Below are 6,856 nucleotides of genomic sequence, written 5' to 3'. Positions count from 1 at the left end.
CCTTGGGACTCTTCAATTGTGCTGATGTCATTCTCTATTTGTAGTTCTTATTATTGTTGTCATTTACCCTTCTATATTTTCCCTCTGTTTAGGCCAGCCTCTTTTCATGATTTTTATTCATCTCCAATATTTATCCTTCTCTTTCTCGTATTTTTGCAGATGTTCCCTTTTCTTTTCCCAACCCGACGTAACCTATTGTTTCTGTATGCCGCACTTTGGATTTGGATTTGTGTCATTAGAGCTCTGGTGCTTGCTCTTGATGTTGTCGCCGTCATCTCCCAGCGCCACCACCCTCGTCCTCCTTTTGCATTTTTCCGTTTCGTAAGTATGTCTTTCAGTCGTTCGTTCTGGACTTGTACTGTCTTCTTGATCTTGTTTGTTTCTGTCTTTTGTCCTTCTCTTCCAATCTTGGATTTCTCCCAGTCTTTCCATTCCTTCCCTTTCCCTCTCTTCATCTGTTTTTCTTTACTCGTTTCCTTCAGCATCTCCTTATCTTTCCCTTCCATTTGTACTATCTTTGCGATATTATCTACCCCCCTTACTTTTCTCTCCTTCTTCTTTTCTCTCTTCTTTTCTTCTACGTCTTCTTTAATATCACCAAATTTACCTCAATCCACTTATTTTCTGTATTTGAATTTAATGAGCATGTTGTTGCTAGTTGTTTTCTCTAATCATTCCATTCCGTGTTACGACATAGAACATTAAGGGATTGAACAATCCCATTAAAAGGCAAAGGGTGTTATCACACTAGGCAAGACTTCATACTGATGTTGCCCTCTTTCAGGAGTCTCATCTCCTGGAGGCAGAGGCTTTAAAGCTTAAACGTGGTTGGGTGGGTCATGTTTTTTGCTCCCCCACTGTTGACAAGAAAAATGGTGTTGTGATTTTATTGCACAAAAAGTTAAATGTTTCTTCATTCTCTCATGAATGTGATGCTAATGGTTGTTGGGTCATTGTTAATTTGCATATTAACAATATTCCTCTTATTCTCTTTAATGTGTATGCCCCTACTGGAGTTGATAGATCCTTTTGGCCCTCTGTTTGTGACAAACTGGCCTCCCTCTCTGGGGATTACATCCTTTTTGGTGGGGACTGCAATCACATTATGGGCCCCTTCCTTGACCGTCGCTCGAATGCTAAATTTGTACCCTCCAAAATGCATTCCCAATTTGTCAAAACTACTCAGAACAATGCTTTAGTTGATATCTGGCGATTGGCCAATCCTGACCTTAGAGAGTATAGCTTTTTCTCTCCTCCTCACCAATCCCAATCCCGCATTGATCATATTTTCCTTAGCAAATCCCTTTCCCAACATGCCATCCGCTCCGAAATAGGCTCCATTTTACTCTCTGACCACCCCCCTGTTTTTGTGGATTTAGATCTCCTTCCTTTTTCCCCTCACTCAGGCAGATGGCGTTTCCATAATGCCCTACTACATGATCCTGTTTTTTGTTCTGAATTTTCTACTTTTGCCACTGAATTTTTCCTTCTCAATCACACCCCGACTCTTCCTTTGTTATGGTTTGGGATTCTTTCAAAGCAGCCTCTAGGGGTTTTATCATCAATTTTGTGGCGAGAAAAAATCAGAGAGGCCAAATCTACTCAAATTCTGGCTGACATCAAGCGCCTGGAGCTTGACTATCATTCTTCCAATTCTGATTCCTCTCTTAAAAAACTGATCGAGGCGAATAAATTCACAACCAAAGCCGCTTCAAACCTTTTATTAAAATGCAACTCCCGATATTATGGTGGTAAGAATAAGATGGGGAAGCTTCTTGCTAACTATTTGAAAATTAGGAAAGAGCGCACGAAGATTGAATCCATTCGGACTTCCTCTGGCAAATCCCGATTTAAGGATAGGGATATTCTTACTGAATTTGTCAAATTCTATGATACTCTCTATACCCCTGAACAAATTCCGACCTCCACGGAACTTCTCTCCTATTACCAATCTCTTCCTTCTCCTCCGACATCCCATGTCAATCTGAACTCTTTGGATGTAGGCTTATCCCTTTCAGAAATATCCCATGCTGTTTCTAAGCTCAGACATGGGAAAGCTCCTGGCCCTGATGGCTTCTTCGAGTGGTTCCTTTCAACAGGCCTTAATTTGCTTGATCCCCAAGGAGGACAAAGACCATTCCATATGCAAGAATTACCACCCAATCTCCCTGGTTAACACGGACTACAAGATACTAGCCAAGATCCTAGCCTTGCACTTGGACCCTCTTTTGCCGGATTTAATCGGCCCGAACAATCCGGCTTTGTTAAAGGCTGTCTTTCTTCCGATAATTCGTGAGTCTTCCTTAATATTCTCAGCAGAGCTTCCTCGTTTCCCCTTCCTTTAGCAGCTATCTCCCTAGATGCGGAGAAAGCTTTTGATTGGATTGGAGGGGATTTCATGTTCCAGGCTCTCCGTTGGATTGGCATCCCCTCCAACTTTATTTCTATTATTTCCTTACTTTACTCTAACCCCCAAGCCTCCATTTTTGTTAATGGTATGACTTCCGATTATTTCCCTTTACACAGAGGTGTCTTTCAGGGTTGCCCCTTACCCCCTCTATCATTTGTTTTAGCTCTAGCACCCTTTCTTACCAAGATTCGTCAGAATGACAATATATCTGTTTTTCAATTTGGTTCACAACAGGTTAAGCTTTCAGTTTATGCTGATGACATTCTTTTTATTGTTCCGATCCTTCTTCTTCTCTGCCTCCTTTTTTGCAACAAGTTTCTTCTTTCTCTGCGGTTTCTGGTTATCGCCTCAAAGTTGACAAATGTGAAATCCTTCCTTTGAACTATCTTTGCCAGAAACATCTTTTCGCACAATCTGGATTCTCTTGGCAACCCTCTAAGATCAAATATTTGGGGGTTTGGTTCGCCCCGCTTCTATCTGATACCCTCAAGTTGAATTTTGAGTATATTTCTAAGAAAATGGAGACAGCTATTACACGTTGGCAGCCACTCTTTTTGTCCTGGTGGGGACGACTTAACTCTATAAAGATGATGCTTTCTCCCCTTATTCTCTATACTATTTCTATGCTCCCTATACGTATCCCGGTCTCTCTTTTCAAAAGGATTGACTCTTTACTACTAAAATTCCTATGGCATGGTAAACGCCAGCGGATTGCTCTAGCCTCCCTGCGAAAGGACAAGGCTCAGGCCGGTGTCCGTTTCTCTGACTTTCGAGAGTATCATTGAGCTTTCTCTCTGAAACAAACTACTCGATGGCTCTCCTCTGATCTCCCTTTCTATCCCCCATCTGGTTACTTATGGAATCCTCATTTATCTCTCCCTTTAACTTCTGAGAGCTCTTGTCCTTCACGTTTTATCTGGCGCGCCATCATACTCCTATCATCTCCCATTGCCGCAATCTTCTTCATCCTTTCTTGACCTCGTCATATCCCACCCTCCATTCCCTCCACGAACAACCTATCTGGCATAATTCGCTTCTTAAAATACGCAACCGCACTTTCTACTGGAGAGTTTGACATTCTCGAGGTCTATGTTGGATCTCTCAATTACTCTCACACGGTGTCCCGCTCTCTTTTTCGGCTCTCCAGTCCTCTTTCTCCTTACCCTCTAGGGCCCGCTCTCAATATGATCTGCTCTATCCTGCTCTTACACTGTTTCTCCAATCTCTGCCACCCTTCATTGATATTCCTCTAGATCGTAAGCCCACGTCTTCACTATTGGAATCTACTCCCTCCGCATCTTCCCTTTATAACTCTTTTCGCTACACGGTTGAGAGAGTGAAGTCCAAGAATGAAGTCGCTTGGGAATCGGATCTATCTCAAGATTGGCCGGTTCATCTTTGGGATAGAGTCTGGTCCAAACTTCACAGTACCTCTAGAGCTGCTAATAAAACCCAAACTTTATATTTTGTTTATAACAGAATACTATTTACCCCACTTGCCCTATCACGCTTTTCGTCAGAGACCGCTCCTTCATGTTGGTCTTGCCCCTGTTCTTCTGCTGACCTCAAACATATGTTATTTGATTGCCCTCCTATATCCATGTTTTGGAATTCAGTTTGGGCCCAAATACAAAAGATTTTCCACTTTCAAATCCCCTTCTCCCCCGCACTTATTTTTCTAGGTTCTCTCTCCACAACTCTCCCACAATCCCCACGCCATTATCAGCTCCTAGATCTTTTGATAGCTGTCGCTTTCCACATTATCACTTCTAATTGGAAACACGCTACAGATGTTTCCTATCGCTCATGGTGGAATGCAGTCTGTTTTCATCACCGACTTGACACCAATTATGTTTCCCCTATTTCCCTGGCAATTAAGCGGGATCTTATCTGGCTGCCTTTGGTAACCTATCTCTCCTCCGTTGCTCCTGTACATCCCCCTTTAGTCCTTGTTGCAGCTGATGTACGCAAACCCCCATGAATATCCTTCCGCCCTTTCCCTCAAAGGTTCTATTCTACAATGTTATCTTACAGTACATTTACCTTATTCGTATTTACTTTGTTCATGCTATTTTCATGCTCGTTATATTTGCTTTTTTCTGAAATTTTGAGGACTTGTTTATTTTCTTTTATGCATTTTGCATTTACTCATGCTTTCTTCTTCAGTTGTATCTTATTGCCTTATACATTTTCCTGTTTCTTCATTTATTCCCCTTTTCCCCTTTGTTCATTTCTTCAATAAAATCAAACTTAAAAAAGTGATGATGTCATCACGCCAATCACAAATCCAAGAAGTCATCTACAAACTATGGCTTGCATTCTATTCTCAGAGTCTCCTGCACCCTGCCACTGCCTGAGCCTAAGCCTCCCATTGGATAATTGTAGTGGGGGCTGGCTCATGACGGAGTTGAAGCAAGGAAGCTGCCAGAGAGGCATTTCCTGCAGCCCTGCATTGCTGCTATCCTCAACGTGCTCAATGCGGCTGTGGACCAACACAACTTTTGTGCGCCATTGTGTCACCTGTAGAATCTGTGTGCTGCACCGCAGCATGGTAATTGCTGAGCATGCGTGAGTCCAGTAGGCACCACAGCCATACTTACTGCCATTGGTAGCATTACGGCTGGGGGGATTGGTGTCAGTACAACGCGTTGTGTTACAACGCATTCCCTTTACAACGCAGATTTTACAACGCGGGATCCATTACAACGGATGTCAATACAATGCATGGCATTACATCGCAGATGCTATTACAACGCATGGCATTACATCGTAAGTATAGGTAAGTATACCTTTTTTAAAAAATGTTATTTAGTTTATTGTAATTAAGTTTTTAAAAATGATTTAATTAAAAGACATTTAAAAATTGTCATTAATTTAATTTAATAAAATAATAAATATTTAATAAATGTAATTATATTTAATATTTTAATTAATTCAATTTAATAAAAAATAATTAGTTTAATGTACATATTTTTTTACAATTAAATTAAAATAATAATAATATTTTATTTAATTTAATTAATTTAATTAAAAAATGAAATTAATGTAAAATAATTAATTTAATTTATTAAATATATTTCAATTAATTTTAAAATGATAAATATAATTTAATTATCCCTAAACCCAAACCCTGCCCTAAAACCTAAAAACACCCCTGAACCCCAAAACCCAAACCCTACCCTAAAACCTAAAAACACCCCTGTACCCCAAAACCCAAAACTCTGCCCTAAAACCTAAAAACACCCCTGTACCCCAATACCCAAAACCCTGCCCTAAAACCTAAAAACACCCCTGTACCCCAAAACCCAAAACCCTGCCCTAAAACCTAAAAACACCCCTGTACCCCAAAACCCAAAACCCTGCCCTAAAACCTAAAAACACCCCTGTACCCCAAAACCCAAAACCCTGCCCTAAAACCTAAAAACACCCCTGTACCCCAAAACCCAAACCCTGCCCTAAAACCTAAAAACACCCCTGTACCCCAAAACCCCAAACCCTGCCCTAAAACCTAAAAACACCCCTGTACCCCAAAACCCAAAACCCTGCCCTAAAACCTAAAAACACCCCTGTACCCCAAAACCCAAACCCTGCCCTAAAACCTAAAAACACCCCTGTACCCCAAAACCCAAACCCTGACCTAAAACCTAAAAACACCCCTGTACCCCAAAACCCAAACCCTGCCCTAAAACCTAAAAAAAAACTGTACCCCAAAACCCAAACCCTGCCCTAAAACCTAAAAACACCCCTGTACCCCAAAACCCAAACCCTACCCTAAAACCTAAAAACACCCCTGTACCCCAAAACCCAAACCCTGCCCTAAAACCTAAAAACACCCCTGTACCCCAAAACCCAAAACCCTGCCCTAAAACCTAAAAACACCCCTGTACCCCAAAACCCAAACCCTGCCCTAAAACCTAAAAACACCCCTGTACCCCAAAACCCAAACCCTGCCCTAAAACCTAAAAACACCCCTGTACCCCAAAACCCAAACCCTACCCTAAAACCTAAAAACACCCCTGTACCCCAAAACATATACTCCTATACTCACACTTATTTAAAAAATCACTTAAATTAATATATTTAATTTATAATAATTAAAAACAAAAATAAATATTTTTTTAATAATTAATAATAATTAAATGAATTAAATAATATTAAATAAAATAAAAAAAAAATTAAATACTTACCAATACTTACGATGTAATAGTATGCGTTGTAATAGCATCTGCGATGTAATGCCATGCATTGTAATGACATCCGATGTAATGGATCCCGCGTTGTAAAATTTGCGTTGTAACGGAATGCGACGTAAAAGATGCGTTGTAAGAGTAACACACCCGGCTGGGGACAATGCCTGTGCTGTAGCAGACAGGGTCACAGCAAGCTCAGCAGTGAATGCCGATGCCGTCGCCATCCCTGGACATACTAATTACAGGCAGCACTAGC

The sequence above is a fragment of the Lissotriton vulgaris genome, chromosome 5 (assembly GCF_964263255.1).
Source record: "Lissotriton vulgaris chromosome 5, aLisVul1.2, whole genome shotgun sequence".
Classification (NCBI taxonomy): domain Eukaryota; kingdom Metazoa; phylum Chordata; class Amphibia; order Caudata; family Salamandridae; genus Lissotriton; species Lissotriton vulgaris.
The sequence above is the reverse complement of the archived record's forward strand: the minus strand, read 5'-3'. Positions refer to the sequence as shown.